General features: G+C 35.6%; 1 pseudogene; it reads right to left on the minus strand.

Moving 5' to 3' along the window:
* Window positions 1–442: 442 nt before the first annotated feature.
* LOC132494745 (small ribosomal subunit protein uS17m-like) lies at window positions 443–849 on the minus strand (annotated as a pseudogene).
* Between the last annotated feature and the right edge of the window lie 19,779 nt (window positions 850–20,628).

Consider the following 20,628-nt stretch of genomic DNA (forward strand, 5'->3'; position numbering starts at 1 on the left):
ATTTTGATGCTTCTCCAAAATTTCGTTGTTCTTCTTTGTGACTGTTTTCCACACAATCCCATTTTATTGTATTTGGATCCTTATGCAACCAAAGTTAGGGTATTGGTATGTACTTAAAAAAGACAGATTACCTTACTTTTGAGACAAAAATCTACCAATAACTATCACTTTCTCTTGTTCAATTTCCAAAGCTTTCTCTATAAAATAACCTTCTCACAAATAAATATACATTCATTTATTATTTTGCTACTTAGCTTTATTTAGGTTTAATGATATTAATTCTTCCCTAATCATGTCTTTTTAATGAAAAATTATAACAAGGCCTTTATTTACTTTTAGCTATTTCATAAATACCAGAAGAGAAACTGGATGGTTTGTGAGGAAACTTAGAAAAATTTTTCCATAAAGCAAACTTAGAAATCCTTCCCTTTGGCTCCGTCTTCTAATCCTCCTTCACTGTGTTGAAGAGAGATGGGAGTTTTTCCAGGTTTTGGGTTAGCTGGGTGGTTTCCAGACCGACTGGACTCTCCAGGTAGGCAATTCCCGCACAGCCCTTTCCGGTCACTGGATTTATGACTTATCCAACTTTGAAAATGATCTCAGCCAGTTCATGCTTCACATGCTTTGTTTGTGGGACAGGTAAAGCTTTGAGAAGCACAGTGTCCCCAATGGTGCACTGCTGGGGAGCTTCGTAGGCAAAGTAGGTTTTTCGCTTATTAAACTACTTTAATAAATAGGGATTCAGAACAAGTCTGGTCACTCTCACTTCAGCAGTTTTTTGCATTGCTGTCCCAATCACCTTCCCCATGACCCCCATTTGGCATGGACGGTTGAACGAGCTATTGACATTATTTGGCTTTGGTCACCTGGAGCGCTCCCTACGCTGTGGTGCTTCCGGCCCCGGAATCTACTTCCATCTGCAGCGGTGGCATGTGGCTGGCAGTCACCTCCCAGCTCCTTCCATAATCATTTCTGATGCATGAATTTTGGTCTACCTCAAAAAAAAATACAAAACAAAACAAAATCATAAAATAAATAGAAAAGTACTGATGACCTATGAAGTCAGAGTGTCAGCACACAAGTTACAGAAATATGTTTTGAAAAGGAATTAAAATGTTTAGAGAAAGTTATTAAAATAATTTCAATATAATCAGTCCATTTGAAACACAGAAACAGATGAACCAAAAAAATCAAGTTTTTTTTTCTAACTTTTTACCTTTTCTGCATTTATTGTTCATTTTTAAGAAGGCATTGGTGCTTTACTGGTGTGAAGATGCAAGATTAGAACATAAGTCTCAAATTGAGGTGGCTTGGCCAAATCTGGTTGAGAGAAGTGTTTTGTTTGACTTGCACAAAATAAATAACAAGTTTATTTTAAAATTAAACATGATGCCAACGTTTAAAAATTAAGGCACTTCGCGGAGCAGCTGGGCCCGTGAGCCATGGCCACTGGGCCTGCGCGTCCGGAGCCTGTGCTCTGCAGCGGGAGGGGCCACAGCAGTGAGAGGCCCGCGTACCGCAAAAAAAAAAAAAAAATTAAGACACTCGATACATTTAATATTGTAAGAAAAATCCATGATTCTGACTTTTTTTGAAAAAATATAGACCAGCTTGCAACAAGGGGCATGGCAGCCATCTGCTAGAGTTGCATACAGGCTGCTCATTTTAGCTACCTTAGCTCCCTGGGTAGCCAGAGTCCCATTTACCATAAACACCTGTCTCCTGCAAGATTTTAGTTTCCGCCTCTTGGGATAGTCTATGATCCAAATAATACTTATTTCTTCTAGCAAAAGATAGAATAATAATATTTTCTTATTTACTTCCTGGCAACCTTCCCACCCATTCCCAAATGATAATAATATAACATGGAAGTAAAACAAGGAGAAGTGTAAAATAACCCATTGTGAGATAAACAATCACTCCCATGCACTCCAAGCACATCGTCTTTTTGCTTGATAATTCAGCTTGAAATGAAAATCAGTGAAAAGACCAACTATCTTCATGTCTTTCTTAACCTAGGCTCACAAGAGTTCTTTGAAAGACAGACTTTCCAAAAGGGTGACAGCATCTCGGGTTGTGCAAACCTGCAGGCTAAACTACAGATGGTGCCATTCAGCAATGGCCAAATTGCTAGTTACGACCTTTTGAAAAATTCAGGGTTTATCATAGAAACAGTGACAGTCGCCGGAATACCATGTCTCTTTTGGGCATTGTTTTAACAAATGCACTTGAAAGAAAAATATTCTCTGTTAACTACAGTTCCCAGAATACTTTGTAGAACATTTGGTCTCTAGTGATCATAAAATGGCATAGCCCTCTGCCTCCTCTGACAGAACTCAGGGGAAAGTGAGCAAGTGCATTATACCATGTGACAAACTTTAAATTATGAAAAACACTAGAGTGTAGTTTCATCAGAATTTGCATTCCGCTGGCAGGAGGTAGATCTGAAATCTATTTTTATCCAAAGGATCTTGTTAAACTAAGATTCCCTGTTACTATATGTAGTTCTTTCATGCAGTAGTGCCTGATGGTACTTCTTATAAACAATAGAGAATAAATCCAAACAAGCTGAAAAATGTTTATTGTAAAACACTGTAGTTCAAGAAAAATTACATCTGCATGGACTGCATATTTTGGATGCAATTTATGGTGCAGTTTCTCTTCATTAACCACATCTCAGAGAATTTTCAAAGCGTCAGTTTGCATATTATTAACATGTACTTAAAATAACAATATAGAAAGCGTCAGGATTAAAATAAAAGGTTAAGCGTAAAATGTGAGGTGCTCTCAGTGTGTCTATATATGTGCATTCCTTAGAAATTCAGCTTTTTAATTAAAGTGGACTAGACTTTACCTAGACCAGCTAGATTAATAAGTATCTCATTCTACTTTAACTATTCTCCTTAATAAAAGCAGATGGAATCTATTTTGTAAGAAAAAGTATAGTATTAACCATCTTTGCTTCTTTTATGTAGCTAAACACATAAAATTATTCTACAGCATTTTTCATTGGAAAGAAACAGTGACAAAAAGGAAGCTATAGCACATGAACTCTATGGAAATTTTTCTTCAGTTACTCTACATTGCAGATATGTATTTGGTTGGATGCTTGATTGTTTTTGTTTATTTTTTTGCCATTTATATATATTGTCTATTATTTTACAGCTAGAGATTCTTAAAGGAAAATTTATATCAATTTTATTTACAAATGCATATAGCATTTTAAACCATTAAAAAGCTAAATGTGGGGCCTCCCTGGTGGCGCAAGTGGTTGAGAGTCCGCCTGCCGATGCAGGGGATACGGGTTCGTGCCCCGGTCTGGGAGGATCCCATATGCCGCGGAGCGGCTGGACCCGTGAGCCATGGCCGCTGAGCCTGTGCGTCCGGAGCTTGTGCTCCACAACGGAGGAGGCCACAACAGTGAGAGGCCTGCATACCTAAAAAAAAAAAAAAAAAAAAAAAAAAAAAAAAAAAAAAAAGCTAAATGTGAACACTAGTAATAAGTAAGTTTCTGAAAATTTCAATATTGTGCTATCCATGTGTCCTCTCTAATCATTCAAACTCAGATCCTTGAGGGCATTCCTTGCGAGTTAGTGGAAGAAGATGGATTCTAATCTATTACTTATATGTACAGTTTCTATGTATAGTGTAATGAAAAGTTCGTTTTCATTCAGAATTGAGTTGGAGGGAATTCCCTGGCGGTCCAGTGGTTAAGACTGGCATTTTCCCTAGTCGGGGAACTAAGATCCCACAAGAAGCCATGCAGAGCAGCCAAAAAAAAAAAAAAAAAAAAAAAAGAGCTTGAATCCAGCTGGTATTTCCTAAACTCTGTGATGTTGGGCAAGTCAGTTAATCTGTCTGAGCTTCAGTTTTCTCATCTGAAAAATGGATAAAAATATTTACTTCATAGAATTTTTGAGATCTATGCAAAGCACACATTACAGAGTCCAACACACAGGAAGTATTTTAAAAAGGTAGGGGTGGTTATCGATATCTCTGAATCTAAAGTACTATCAAAAGGCAGTCCAAGTCAGCCTGAATTTGTATTAGATGCTGTTTTAAAATAAGAATTAAATTTCAGCTGTTACCACTATATTTTCAAACTTCCTAGGTAGGCATATCCTACATCTCTCATTGATTAAGCCTCCAATCCAATCAGTGGAGAACCAGCCCTGCCCTTCATGGCCCTTGCCCTTTCAGGCTCCCTTGTTTGAGCTTCTCAGTTTTGTCACTCTAAGTGAATTTCTAGTTACACTTCAATGATACTTTCTTTGATGCACAAAGACAGAAATACTCACAGCTTCTCTCTTTTTGCAGCATCAAACTCTTCTCAGTGTGTCTGTTGATACAGCTTCCTTCACTATAAGTTACTTGAGGGGTACCTCAGGGTGTTTCCCTAGCATTAATACGTTACCTACAAGTTGCTAGAAGAGAAGCAGCTAAATTATTTGAAAACTATGCTATGAAAAAGAAAGTTTAACTAAATGGAAATTAAACAATGTTAAAAGCAAGTTTTTCAGTGTAAAACCACATTAGTTTTATGGAAGGAAGACGTGCAGTTTGTTTTACTCTTCCTTAATCCCTGATTTTCATATCAGAATTCCTCCATAAGTGTTGCTGGTTCAGCCAGCCATGGCCCTCATCGTGTAAGCGTGGAACAATGCCCCAGGCCATCTTCCCCAGCCCCACCCAGCACCAGGTAATTCAAGCACTGAAAAGATGCAACTCCACCAATCTAGACAATGTTTAAAAATAACACTCCTAATAGAAAAATGTCACTGCAAATGTGAAAACATCATTTGATAGCCACCATTTTTTCCTTATTTATTGATGACCTAAAAATAAGCATTTTGTTTCAGTAGTTCCAAAATGTTCACCAATGTTGTTTGCTATTTTCTTGCTAATACCTATTCATGTGATGCTTTTCGGCCTTGCCACTCACTGACACACAAGCTAAATGTACCGCAGAAAGTCAGTCAACACGTGCACACCGGAGATTTTGGTGACTGAACTTTACTTTGGGTGGGGGGATTGAAGTTATAAATCAGAATGTTTTTAAAGCAGCTAAATCCTATGAAATACTTCTAGAAATTCCATGTCAAAAATAGACTCCAAGGGAATGTTAAGTGTAAGAGTCTGTAAGTCTTTGTGAATATTATGAATGTTGTACCATATTCATGTATTTTGATGCAAAAAAGGAATTATTTAAAAGTAAAAGTCTTGTCATAACAGATTTGAACTCAGATGAATTAAAAGTCTCAATACTTTAGTTTTCTGTGTTCTCTTCTGTGATTTTATTCACAAACCAAACCAGAGAAATCTCACTAATCTTCACTTTAAAATAAGATAATCTGATCTATTTCTCAATGCAGTTTTATTTGATCAGTACCCATGTAAGACAAACCCGTATGCTCTTAACCTTTTTCATGGTCCTACCTCGTGGAGCCCTTTTCAGCCTTGTAATATGTGCCATAATAAGGACTCAGAAAACAAAAATCCCCACTTGTTCCATTTGCTAGCTAGCGCTCCAATCTTCAAGGCCCATCACTAACCCCGAAATTCTAGCACTGAAGTTAAAGCGGGTCACCTCCAGGGAAAACCACCAGCAATTTCATTTTAAAAATATATTTGATTTTCTTTTCCTAATCTTCTTCCAGCCTTTCTTTCTTTTCCTTTTTTTTTCCCTCTTACACTGCTGCGTGCTTTAATTTTGCTTTCAGTCGGTAGTTTAAAAACTTTAGCTTCTAATAACTGGAAAAAATGGTTATTTAAAGATAACTGCAACTTGCTTAACATGCCAGGCTATCATATGCTCAGTGCTTTGAAGCTGCAAATTAATGACGAGCAGGAACAGTGACTATCTTTCAGAGGAAACTGACCTCTTTCTAATGGCACATCGCTAATGTCATCTGTCTACTGCATCTCATTATGTGAATTTCACGGAGTTAAAAAAAAAGTATCTTAAGGCTGTGCACAAATAAAAAGGACCTTCTAGTATTAAGCACTTTGAAAATTTTTGATCTCTCAAAATACCTTCCTTAGATACTGCTTCCCCCTTTTGTGCATGGCACGCTGCTTATGTCATCTATTCTCTGTGACTAATTATGTTAATTTTGTGCCATAAAAGTAACTGAAGGCTGTTAAGAAATAAAAGCTTTTGAGTGGCCTTATTTCATAAACACCCCTTTTGAGCAAGGCGCATTTAGTCATATTTGCAGTAACAGAAAGAGTCTTGTGCTAAAAATACAACAAAGGCTCTTGAATATGGCCATTTATTCCCACTTTATTAGGTAATTTATGAAAAAGTATGAAGGGAAGCCTTTTTGTTACCATAATTTGCATAAAGCTGGTGCCCCATTAATGAGATAACTTCCTGCCTTTTGTGTATCACCAGCTGGAAATAGAAATGGAGGAACTTTTCTGTAGCCCAATTACTTAACCTGCTGAGTTCAGAGTTGGAAAGTAAACAGGATTCCTATCTGCCAAAGAACTTTATTTTGGTTCCTCTAACCTGATTTTTTAGAATAAAAATAATTAAAAGAAAGATGAACACCAAAGGCTAAAGCTAACTAAATGTCAGCAAGGCCATATGTTAGAATGTATATTTACCTCTGGAGAAAATTACTTACTTAATAATCATATTTCCCTTTTGGAGCACAGTTATGGGTTTACCTTTGCTGTCATTGGATCAAATGAGTAACTTTTGATCGTATATATGAACATATGGGACTATACATATGACAAAAAGAAAAAACTGTGAACTAATTTTAGATTTTTTGGAGGGGCATTGAAGGGGGCAATGAATTGCATTGCAATTTATTAGAGTTATGAATTGCAGTCTTTGAGCAAAAGATATTAACAATATTTTAAAATAATAATCATTCTATGCTACTGAAAAATACCTTGGAGATACAATAAATATTTATCAAGGTCCAAAATATGCTAAGAAGAGTACATAATTTTGCCATGAGCGGTAGAAATTCTAAACATACCATAAAAGCATAGAAGAATAACATGGGACAAAAGAAGAGGGGTCATTCTGAAGTCACAGCTTGTATGTACATATGTGCACATACACCCATACCCACATGTACACGCCCACATGCACATACAATATTAGAAAAAACTTTGTTAACTCCCCACAAACATGAGTCAATGCAAAGAAAAATTCTGCTTATTAATAAGTGCCTATATGATTTAATAGAACCTTTGAAAGTGATAGTCAAATTAAGCTATTACTCTTTTTTCTCTCCAGTTCCTAATGCCAGCTGTATAAATGTAGCTCCAGATGACATAACGTAAAGGTCGTTCAGTGGTATGTCAACACAGAAAATAAAATAAGACCAGAGGGGCAAAACCACTTTCTTCGCTTAGATTTAACAATAAACTAGAGAAGTGGATGGTTAGCCCTATGATCTCATCTTCTTTTAAAATAAGGTCTTGAACACTAAAATTATAATAAGAAGTCATCTTATAATGAGGTCAGAATTTCTGTTTTTCTGTATACCTCATAACATCTTGGGTAAATTGCATTTACTGAAATAGTGGAAGTAGTTGCAAAAGCCTTGACAACTATCAAGAGCTATCAAAAACTTTGACAACTATCGTCATTCAAATGTGTTGTGTTTTAAGTTGTAAGGTTAAGCACGATCATGAATCATTCTACTTTTATCCTTATTCTCTGGACAATCTTCTCTGCAGTTAAATGCAAAGCCTAGATTCCAGTGTGTGAGACAATTCCTTCTCCTTAGGAGACTCCTTTCACCTACACCTTGAATAGGAATTTATTAAGCATATTTTGTTTAACCCATCAATTATACCAAGGCATCATTTCCCAAACATAAAAACCTACAAGATAGTTTTTGCATGATATGTTTACCTTCTATGCCTTCTTAGATACCAGTGAATCCAATGTGAGAAATGCTATTCTAGGAGAGTAACTTTCTTGTTTGAAGTCCACTGCTGGGGAAGTATTTCTTTTCAATTGCTTTTATAGTCTAAAGTTTGTTTTAAGAGAATTATAAGTAGACAAGGAAAACAAGTATTACTCATCCAATCAACGCAAATTGTCTTTGTTTTTAAACATAGACTTATGGAAAAAAGCATAGATAAAAGGCTATCAAGAATACCCTGAGGGCTTCCCTGGTGGTGCGGTGGTTGAGAGTCCGCCTGCCAATGCGGGGGACACGGGTTCGTGCCCCTGTCCGGGAAGATCCCACATGCCGCAGGGCGGCTGGGCCCGTGAGCCATGGCCGCTGAGCCTGTGCGTCCGGAGCTTGTGCTCCACAACGGAGGAGGCCACAACAGTGAGAGGCCTGCATACCTCAAAAAAAAAAAAAAAAAAAAGAATACCCTGAAATTCCAAAGAGTGTCTCCAAGAAGTTAGCAAGAAATTGATTGGTCTGAATAGACACTTCCTATTCCACTTTCGTCTCACTATCAACCTGCGAAAGAAATATACCCCACGTATCGGTCACAGCCTTCCATTTGTTTGTAACTGGACTTGTGACAAAATCTGTAATTTAGATTTTCATGAGAGTTAGTCATGTGAACCACTGAAACAGAGAGGAAGAAAAGAGTGTAATGGGTAATCCTTTAAAAAACAAAAAGACGAGGGCAAACTTAATTAAACTCAGTGGAGAAAGTAGCCAGAATGACAAAACAAAACACATAACTGTAATATCTTTTTGTTTAATGTTTTTTGTATCACCAATATTTTATATTCTAGCCACGCTACTAAAATTTCTATATTCTGACTCAAATTTTTCTGATGTAGACCTTAAAATTAGTTGATCTTCCAGAGTTTGAGAGTTGAATGAAGAATTTAAACAAGCTCTGTGTAACAGTTAGGTAATACACAGTATTCAGTTTTAGACTATTAATTAAGCAATAATTTGGGGACATGTGAAACTGATCCATTTAATTCTTACCTTGCAGGGTAGAAGGCCTTAGGAATATAAAGATAGCTCTTTCTTCCCTTGCTACCTCCCTAAAATTCATATGAACTCTCCCAAAATAGCTCAGAAAAAGAAATCAACAATCAGCATAAAGTTAACGCACTGCTAAAGCTATGTGAAAGTATTGAGAAATTTATGGGGGAAAGTTTGAATCAACAAATATTTTCTGTATTCCTACTGGTAACTCCAAGGCCTTTTTTTTCCTCTGTTCTTTTTTCCCCTCCTTGTCTGTTACAAGTTATGATGTGTGGATGAAGCCTTTTTCCCATGCAGTAATGACTGTATACTGAGATTTCAAGGGGCTGTTCATGACAATCCCATTTTCTGTGTAATTTCATGGTTGTCTTCTTGAATGAAGATATTGGCTGCTCTGAAGCAGGGGGTCAGCCACTCCTGCTCCCTTTCAGTATTGTTCCGGAGTATGTTTCCTTTCAGCTGATGAAAAGTAATTCATCATTTACACCCCTGAATTCTGCCAGCATTTTTTGAACAACTTTTCTTTCCCTGTGGTACCTTAGGCCCATGAAAGAGATAAATAGGTTCAATACAACACTAGGCCCCAGATCCTGGGAGCAGGTTAGGCCTCTGAGGCCCTGAGCTGCCCCTTTCTCATGATAGAGTTTGTCACCTTTCTACCTCTAGAAGTCAAATCCTGTCGACTCAGCCATCTTTCAGGCTCTCTGAAGTGGCTTTGGCACCCACTGGGGCATGTGAGCTTAAAATTGATTTTTTTTAAGATCTGTCAAGTTCCCTTAAGGGACAGAGTTGACAGCCAGCAGGCCTCAACTATCACAAAGCATTCAATGTGTAAAAGACACCTAAGGAACTTCCTTTGAGGGGCCAAAGGGCTTCAGACTTCGTGACACATTGAGAGGGTGCTGTTGCTAAGAAACTGGCTTCAGGCAATAGGATTTTTCCTGCAACTCTGCCACTTTGGGAAGTACTTTAAGCTACCTCTCTCCTTATGGCCAAAGACAACATCAACTATTACAAAAACAAGATACAAAGAAGATGTTAGATGAAATCATTACATGGTTCTTCAGACTCCAACTGCCTACCATTTATGCAGTTTGGGAATTAGCTAACGCTAGTATTTGCACCGCCTTTTAGAAGAATAAAGCACTAGGCAATCTAAACTTAATCAAATAATATCTGGTATTTGTTTTAAAAATAAAGGATATCAACTCTTTACAAATTTGGATATTATAGAGCACAATGCAGAAATAGATCACACTTTCTCAACTTAAACAGTGACTGACTTAACACTTTGGTGATAGCATGATGTTAGTGTTCACCTCTCATTTGTAGAAAAATAATGCTAGAGCAATTACAGCCAGCTATTTGTTCCTGACCTAAGTCTACCAGATCAAAGACTATTTAATTCGGCCTTTTATTTAGCCATTTCTCCTTATTTCAAGTGTTCTCTCGGAAGTCAAAATAATAGGGAGAGGATTTTGCTATGTTATTTTAAAGACTAAGGAAGTGTTCTTTCTGATATTGATTTTTGAACAGCTTTAGTATGGCAAGCCATGTTTTTGTTCTAAATAAAGAGGAAAACAACTTAGCCTCTTTTAGCGACCACAGCATAACCATTTTCTTTAGCCAAACCATTCGTGCACAGCAAGGGCAGCATCTTTTGGAAGATTAGTGATTTCTCAAAAGAAGTCAGGAGACAGATTTTCAAATTCAATTCCAACCTGTGTGGTTTGAAGGCTGTGAAACTTTCAACAACAATATAAATACTGCATGTGTCTCTCTCTCTCTCCCGAGGCTGGATTTTGCCAACTGGAATGTGAAAGGCCAATTGTATAAGCAGGTGTAGGTCTGAGTTGAAAGGATTTGATGGCATTAATCTCCCTTTAAGAGGTCTTGTTTTCATGGGCTGTTGTCAAATATAACTGGGTTGTTCTGTGACTATAACTGCAGTTATGTGTCCCTTGTCATAGAGAAGTGCTCTAGCTTTTTTTTTTTTTTTTTTTTTGCGGTACGCGGGCCTCTCACTGTTGTGACCTCTCCTGTTGTGGAGCACAAGCTCCGGACGCGCAGGCTCAGTGGCCATGGCTCACGGGCCCAGCTGCTCCCCGGCATGTGGGATCTTCCCGGACCGGGGCACGAACCCGTGTCCCCTGCATCGGCAGGCGGACTCTCAACCACTGCACCACCAGGGAAGCCCAGTGCTCTAGCTTTTGAGGGAATTTCTACACGACTTTTCCAAAGACAGCGCCAGTGTTCTCTATACAGGGAGGCAGTATGGTAAGGTGAAAAAAATACAGGCTTTCGTGTCAGACATTCCCTAGGTTTGAATATTGGATTGCAGGAGCTGTGTTGCCTCAGCAAATTTATGAAACTTCTCTGAGACACGGCTTTCTTGTGCATAAAATGAGGATAATTATATCTGTGGATTAGATGAGGTTATGCATGGGGATACCCAGCATAATCATTGGAATGGAAACTCAATAAATGGAAATCATTATTACTCAGAAGGGCCAAATATATTCCATGATTTCATGGTCTTTGGCACCAAAGCTCAAGACATGATGGATATTAGGAATTGTGGAGTTAAATAAGCAATTTTCCTTCTAAATCCAAACACTGAACATGTTAACCTCCAGACTAGAGAGATTATTACCTAGGGCTAAGTCAAGACAGCCGTGATAGTTATGAAGGGGGTAGCCTGGTCAAAATATAAAAGGACATGTGGAAACATTGTCTGAACCAAGGATTAGACCTAAGTTTACTAACTAAAGTTCTATACAGGAAGGACAGGTAAGAATAGACATTGCTACTACCATACTTCTGTTGTTGCATAAGCTTAATTAATTTGCTTTGTCTTTAGTGACTGGTTAGGTCCTGCAACCTGTAACATGAATACCTTGCTCTCACTGGACGAGCGCCTGTGGTCCTTCTGCATGTTGGTCCACTCAAATCATTTGGTCGGCATTCCTAGTTTCCTGGATTAATTAGGGTAGACGGAGCATCAGTGTTTTTTGAAAAGTTCTCCCTGTGATTCCGAAGTCTAATCAGGGCTGAACATTGCTGCTATCGGTAAAGAAAATTTGATAACTTAATTATCATTTTTCTTACAAAATGTGCTACCTGCCAATAGCCATAACTAAGTTTGCAGGAGAAATACTATTGCTAATAGGTGGTCACTGAGTAGCTGGAGGCAAAATAAAGCAGCTGAAGTTTCAGAGAAGAGGAAGGGGAGTCTTTGTGTAAAAACAGAAATTACACTGTTATCTCACTGCCTCCTCTTGAGAATCAGTAACACACACAACAATCTTACTCAACAAATTGTGTTATTGTACAACTAGCCACCAAGTGTTAAAAGTTTCCTTTAATTCCTCTTCCATGCAGACACACTGAAGGAATAGAAATGGGACTTTGGACATTCTTTTTCCAGTGTCCACCAAGGCTGCATGTTATCTAGTTCCCTTGTCTTCGAATTTTTCCTGACCCCAGCAGTAAATTAGATGTGCCTGTTCTGTGTTTGCCTAGGGTCCTCCAATTTCCCTATTATATGGAGGGAGAGAATGAATGAAGGCTCTGAATACAGTGAGGTGTATTTTTTGTTGAATTCTAGGTCATAGGAGAAAGTACTCATGTGTGGTGAGATCATTCTTGTTTTCCTGATGCTCATTTCAGTGTTTGTTGATTATAGGCACTTAATACACATTTGCTGAGTGTTTGAATAAATAAGTGAGCTATTCCCACCAAGACATTTCTAAAATCAACAGCCCCCCACCAAAAGGTTTAATATGCCTAGAGTTTTTGCCCAAGAATCTAACAATTATTTTACCATAAAATTTTACATATTCTTCTCAGAGAAGCTAAGAAAAATATTGTGGCCAATAGAACCATAATTCACCAGAGAAAAAAAAGAAAAAAGATGGATTTTCTCTCCTGAAGTGAGAATACCTTGGAATTCATTTAGGAAGGGAAACTAGGTGGAATAGTCACATCCTGCCTCCATGATGGGAATAAATTCATCAGCAGGTTGGGAAAAAATAAGCACTTTTATTCCTGATAAAGAAAAACTGCAAAAGTGTCCGTGCTTCATTTTGATGCAACTCTGTGTTCACAAGGTCATCATATTACAGTCATTATGGTAGGAGGCACACTTCCCTCCCTGGTCTATTATAACTGGCCGTAATGTACCATAGAGGCCCAAGATGTTCTCTTCTTGACTGAGCTTGGAGAGTATCTATTTCACAGTGTATTCCCCTTAAAGGGAGAGTCTGCAAATGGCAATAGGCAAGGCACTTGTCTGTATATAAGCATCAAAGACAGAATGGGAGTAAATGATGCACTTCATGGAGTTGCATTACTTCTTCAGTACAATTTATGCACTAAGAAAGAAAGAAAGAAAGAAAGAAAAGAGAAAGAAAAATAATTTGGTAAATGGGCTCTAGTGACCTGAAAGAGTTAATGTGCTTCTTCCCACTAGAAACAGTGAACCATTTATATGTAGGCAATCCCTTCTTTTCTCCTGAGTTACATCAATGCTGCAAGAAACATTTTGAAATGGATCTTCACAGGCTCCAGGGATAGAGAAAAAGGATTTTTTTCTTCACTGTCAGTAGTAACTAAAAAATTAATTTGTAATTTTTTTTCTTGTTTATCTTTTTCCCCCTTATGGTATCACTCTGAGAAAATGGCTTGAAAGACTTGCTTTCTTACATTTGGAATCACTGTTATGGGGAGGTTACCTCCTTGGTCATCTTAGTTCATCCACACAACAGCTGGAGGAATTAGCAAATATTTTAATTTATAAAATAAAGAATAGCCAAAAAAAAGCTCATCAGTCCTTCAAACATTTTGATAGTTTTCTATGAGTTAGCTTCTCTCTTAACGACCTATTGTGAATTCAATTCTCGTTATTTAATATCTGTTTCTGGATATTTTAAATATGATTTTGCTTAGGTTGTTCTTTTTAAAATTACATCAGCTATCTCTTTTAGTTACAATTTAAATGAATATTAAATGCATCACAACCTTTTTTAATTATAATTTTCTCCCACAAATTCATCATGCATTATAAGATTCTGATAAATATGCTTTTGTGTTTTTTGCATTCTTGCCAGAATATCTTTTCCCAGGGTAACCTCTCTTGGATTCCTTTATTTTCACAATACATACATATCTAGGTGTTTCAGTAGTAAATATTTTTCAAACATTAAGCATTCATTCACTTGTTTATCATATTCTAGAGTACGATTTCGCAAATCATTTTCTTTAGCTGAGTGCAAACATGAGATGTACTTATTCTCCTTGAACAAGTTTCAACCCTGCAAAGGAAATTTTATGTAGAAAAAAACATTTCCTACTCTATTTTCTCTTCATGCCCTGGAGGTGTATTTCAACATTTACAAAATACCTGACTATCCTTATTTGCCTTAATGTCTATCCAAAGATTATCTGCTGTGTCAGCTAAAACACTCAGAGCTTCTCGTTTCGCTGGCTATCATATCCGTGCAATATTGAAGCCTCTCCCTCCTTATTTGGTTTCTAGTTTCAGTAAACCTTATCCTAGCATTTTAAATCCTCAGTCATTTCCCTGACTCAACCATATCACTACTATTTCAATAGTATCACACTTATCCCTGATACTCAAATGTGTACTTAGCATCGATAAGGCTTTGATGTAATAAATCCTTGATATAATATCATAGATATCCATATGAGATATAAGAGATATAATCAAAACTGAAAGCAGAAACTTAAGATACAGAGTAAAATATATTACTTGCCAATTTTCCACAGTAACTTTTCATCATTACTCCAAAATTACTTTTTAATGCAAAGAGTAGTTTCAATCACATTGAGGCCCACATGATTCAGATACTATCATAATCACAATTAGATTACATTACTGCAATCAGGAATGGAGATCATTAAGAGAAAGAATATAAATTGCTTTAGTTTTACAAGTACTGAGCTAGCAAAATTATAATTAATCTCCATTTATAATCTTTTCTTTCATAGAACTGCAAAGCATGCTACTTTTTTTAGGCCATCAATACAAATTAGAACTAAGTAATAAAGCCCTAACTACTACTACTGTGCTGCTCACAATTGAAGAAACTTTCACATCATGTACAGAAGGGTTTTGATGCAAACAGTGCCCTTAGAATAGATTGTTTCAATGCAATAAGCCCAACTATTACAAGGTGCTGTTTAAAAAACAGAATGCTGCAGAGACTCTCTCTTTTTAGAGTAATCAATTTGTGCATTCCATTTCTTAAATGAGATGGCGCTACTCATGTGAGATGAAGAAATAATGACTTAGCAGTCACAGTGAATGCATCATTCTGTGCATCCCAAGTTTTTAAAATATAGTCTTTAAGAAGTATAGGAAATAATAAGAACATGAAAAAATAAATAAATTTGCAATCTGAAGACCTTCAAAATACAATTCTAATTCTATTCAAAATACAATTCTAATTATATATTAACTATTCATATTTTTTCAGTGAGTTATGTTGTATACCTTAGTATTCCAAGTTCCTCCATTGTCCAATATATACCTTTTTGTTTCTAGTCCTTAAAACTCACCTCAAATTATAACAGAATATATTAGTAAGTACAAATAGTAATAAATGTAGACTAATTTTATACAGGTTTACAAACTTTTCCCACAATTCTGAAATCAAAACAGTTCTTAAAAAAGCAGGTGATTTGGAGGAACTTATCTGGTGGCAAGTGGACCCCACATGAAGGCCAACTTGGCATGAACTTACTTACCTTCAAAATCTGACCTGAACTGACAGAAGACTGCTCATTGTCTTTATGTTATTTTGTTATTCTTACAAGATACGGCTCCGATCCCACTGGAGAATTAAATAATATATGGTATATATAAGTATCAGATTACCTTTTTTAAATGGGGAAAACTGTTTTCCAAGAGACATCTTGCACCAAGGGTTTTAGATAAGGAACTATGGACTCAGTAGCTGCATAGAGGTGACTGATCACAGTTGAGTCATAACTGTCTGTCACTAACAGTTGTCTCCTGTGCCTTTTGCTTCTCTGTGCCCAGTACCCTCCTTTTGGTGCATTTTTGCTTTCAGCTTCCCTGAGTCAGAGCTTTTCACCATCATGCTTTGCCATGATTCTGATCCATTCAGCCAGATGGGGATATGGGGACCTGTGGCCCTGGCTGGGGACCACCAGCTTCAAATCTACACATCCAGTTACTCAAGTAACCAGTGTTTCAGTAAGCTGCACAGATATTATTGATTTCCATGTGCCATATCTTGGAAAATGTTTGGAAGCATTGTTTTGGTTATCCAGTTTCTTCATACCTCCCACTTTTCACATACCAGGCTATTGATAACAATGCCTGACATAATGACAATGATTATTTGCTGAGTGTTGAGTGAATAAACTGTTTCCATTCTTATTAAAATGTCTCTAGTTTTTAGAAATAGGAACATAAAGCATTAGTTTCAGGAAATCAAAGTTTCACAGATCAGGCTATGGATGATTTATTGGAAATGCTGAGTCATTCCAGTGTAGATCGATGTACTTCTAAGACTGGTCCTCTAAAGACATGGCACATTTAAGTATAAGGAAGAAAAAATAGGTCTAATATCCTGTTTATTTGTAGCAAAATCCTCTATTAGGCAAAAAATATGGCAGCATAGGTTTTAAGAGTCATAAATTATAAAACACCTTGACAGTTGATAAACCTCTTAAATTCTAGGAATTTGTAATCATCCTTTGCAAAAACAAGAATGGGGAAAAATAATTATAAGAGAAGTATTTAGCTGCTTCATTTTAACTATAAAAACAGAATAAAAAGTTTTATTTATAGATAATTGTTTGAGTTTAAATTGTTAAAAGGATATATTAGAGGGTTCTACACTGATTCAAATTTAATTAAACAATGCACACACTGCTGCCCAAACTGTATTTCTACCGTATACGTAAAATAGTAACAATTTAAAAGAACAAAATAATAACTGTACTTATAGGCAATGAAATTAGTTTTTAGTGCTAATAAACTCATGCTTTGCAGCTCTTTGGTAGGAATTTTTAGGAAAACTGAAAAGCTTTGTAGAAATTTTCCTTGTCATGTGAGACAATATGTAGAGTTTGATTCAGAAAGAAAATTAAGAGTGAAAAAGAATAAGTAGGAAATTTGATCTCACCTTATCAATAATGACTAGAAAAAGTATAAGTATTTTCTAAGATACCCTATGAATGAGATAATAAAGTATCAAACAGATCATATTATTTATAAGGAGCAAATTATCTGTCTCATCTACTACAATTTTAAACAATTATAATACATCCATCGGATAGTTTTCCTTCTATTATAATTAATTAATATATCTGAATCAGAGGCCAGTAGGATACTGATATGAAAAAACATCGTGTTTGACATTAAGGAGACAGAAATAAATATTAAAATCCATTTCAAAATACTATAAATGAACAAGAAAATACTATCAGAGTTAAGAGGAGGGAGTTTGTTTCTGACAGAAGTCATTAGAGAATATTCTGTGTGTGTGTGTATAATGGCCTCTGAAGTCTAAATTTCTTAGACAAATATTTAAGTTTCTCTAATATTTAGTCTCAATCTGTGTTTATATTCACATAGGATAAGTTCTGAGTCAGTTTTCTTGACAAGTGTACTTGGAGAAAAGCATTAAGACAAACTTTGTTAGACAGTGAAAAGTATTTGTCTTAGGGAACATTGTTTGGAGGATATTCATTTCTGAGTAGTACTTGAATGAATTGGATGGTAAATGCTTGAAGAGAGAGAAGCAAAGTTTCAGAGTAGAGACAAGAAAAATAATGACCTGCAGTGGGGGAAGGAAAAAGGAAGGAATAGGGCATCAATATTTTGAAGAAAGTACTCCCACACCCTAGGGGATAGGAAAAGGTTTTGTCCATACCAAGTTATCTTTTCTAGACATGTTATACAAATTACATCATTCAATATGTGGTCTTTCATGTCTGGCTCCTTTCACAATATATTATTTCTGAGGTTCATCCATGTCATAAGATGTTTCAGTAACTCATTGCTTTTCACTGCTATTATTCCATTGTATGGATATGTCACACTTTGTTTATCCATTTACTAGCTTATAGGCACTTGTCTTATCTTGGGGCTATTACAAATAATGCTGCTATGAATATTCACACTCTAGTCTTGTAAACAAATGTTCTTAATTCTCCTAAGTCTATAATCCATTTTTATTTATTTTCTTATATGGTGTGAGGTAAGTATCATAGTTTATTTTCCTCCCTATGGATATCAGTTGCTCCACCACCATTTGTATAAAGAATATTCTTTTCATATTGAATTAACTTGGCCTCTTTGTCACAATATTATCACAACTGATGATATATATTTGGATCTATTTCTGGACTCTCTATTCTGTCCCACTGATGTATAGGTCTAAATTATGCCAATGGCACAGTTTATTAATTACTATAGTTTTATGATACATCTTGATATTAGGTAAGTACTATCGTACTCTTCTTTTGTAAAATAGTATTGACTCTTCTAGATTAATTGAATTTCCATACATATTGTAATTTAAGCTTATAAATTTCTACTGAAAAAAACAGTTTGCTGAAATTTTGAGGGGAATTAAGTTGAATCTACAGATCAATGTGGGAAAAATTAACCTGATAACATTAACATGAGTCTCTCCATTCCAATAGCATAATACATCTTCTCAATTATTTAATTTCTCCCAACAGTGTTTTGTAGTTTTCATTATGTAAATCTTACACATATTTTGTTTAATTTACCCCTAAATATTTTTGGTTTTAGATGTTATTTTAGTAGTAGTTTTATTTTAATAGTCAACTGTTTGCTGGTATATAGGAATTTTATTGATTTTTTAATATTGACCTTGTACTATTGCCTTTGACATATTCAGTTATTAGTTCTAATAGCTGCTTTGTAGATTCCTTAGAATTTTCTATGCAAACAATTATGTCCTATGTGAAAAAAGTTAGTTTTATTCTTTTCTAGCCTGATAGAGTTTTATTTCTTTGTCCTGCCTTACTGCAAAGGCTAGGAACTATAATGCAGTGTTTAACAGAAGTGCTGATATTAGGGAAAAAGCATTCAGAATTTTGCCATTATGTGTAATGTAAGCTCTGTTTTTTGTAGAGCTTAATAAAAAGTTGAAGTTCCCTTCTATTCTTAGTTTGCTGAGTGTTTATATTATAAATGAGTGTTAAATTTTATTAACATCTCTATCTGCATATATTGAGATAGTTATTGTTCCTCTTTTTATTCTGCTAATGTGTTAAATTATATTGCTTGATTATTATAATAAGCTAACTTGTTATTTTAGAATAGATTTAGATTTACAGAAAAAAACTCATGAAGATTGATAGGACAGAGATTTCTCATATACCTCAGCTTCCCCTATTATAAACATTTTACTTTTACATAGATCATTTGTCACAAATAAGGAACCAATATTGATACATTATTATTGACTAAGATCTGTATTCTATTCAGGTTTTAAAAAAATTAACTAATGTCCTTTTTCTGTTTCAAGATTCCATCCAGGATACCACATTACATTTAGCCCTCATATTCCCTTAAATCCTGGCTATGGCTATGACAGTTTCTCAGATCCTGGCTTTGGCTATGACAGTTTCTCAAATGTTCCTTATTTTGATAACCTCTACTGTTTTGAAGAGGACTTGTCAGGTATTTTGGAAAATGTTCTTCAATTGGGATTTGTCTTATATTTTTCTTATCTTAGATGGAGTTATGGGCATTTGAGTGGAAGACTATAGAAGTAAAGTACCATTTTTATCACATAATATCAAAAGAAAGTACTATCAACATGATATCACTGTTGAAGTGAAGCTTGGTTATCTGGCTGAGGTTGTGGTATTAGGCTTCTCTACTGCAAATGTATTATTTTTCTCTCTTTCCATATTTTACTTTTTGAAAGGAAGTCGCAATACATGGCCTGCTTTTAAGGAGCAGTAAGTTATGCTCCACCTCTTTCAGGGTGGAGTAACTATATAAATTATTTGGACTCTTTTGTATAGGAGATTTATCTTTCCTCTAATTAATTGATTTATTTATATTAGGAGTACTTATAGATATTTATTTTATGCTATTTTCATCAGTGCTTTGTAATTTTTCACAAATATATCCTATACACATTTTATTAGGCTTATTTCTAATGATTTTATTTTTATTTTTGTCATAGGAAATTGTATTTTAAAAAAATTCCAATTGTTCATCACTGGTATATAAGAAAGCATTGATTTTTATATATTGATATTGTGTCCTGTATCCTTATTATCCTCACTTACTGTTCCAGGATGCTGCTATTATTATTATTATTTAGATTCTTACAAATTCAGGTCTTACATTTAAATCTTTTTTTGTTCTTTGTCTTATTGTACTAGTTAGGACTTCTAATATGGTATTGATTAGGAGTGATGAGAGTATCCTTGCTTTCATCCTCATCTTATTGAGAAAATATCCAGTTTCTCATTATTAAGTAATGTTAGCTATGGATTTTCTGTAGCTTTTCTTTATCAAGTTGAGCAAGTTCTCTATTCCTAGTTTGTTGAGAGCTTTTTACCAGGAATAGGTATTGGATTTCATCAAATATTGTTCTGTATCAATTTATATGGTCATAAGATTTTTCTCTTTAACCTATTGGTATGTTGA

Source organism: Mesoplodon densirostris, chromosome 8 (assembly GCF_025265405.1).
Source record: "Mesoplodon densirostris isolate mMesDen1 chromosome 8, mMesDen1 primary haplotype, whole genome shotgun sequence".
Classification (NCBI taxonomy): Eukaryota; Metazoa; Chordata; class Mammalia; order Artiodactyla; family Ziphiidae; genus Mesoplodon; species Mesoplodon densirostris.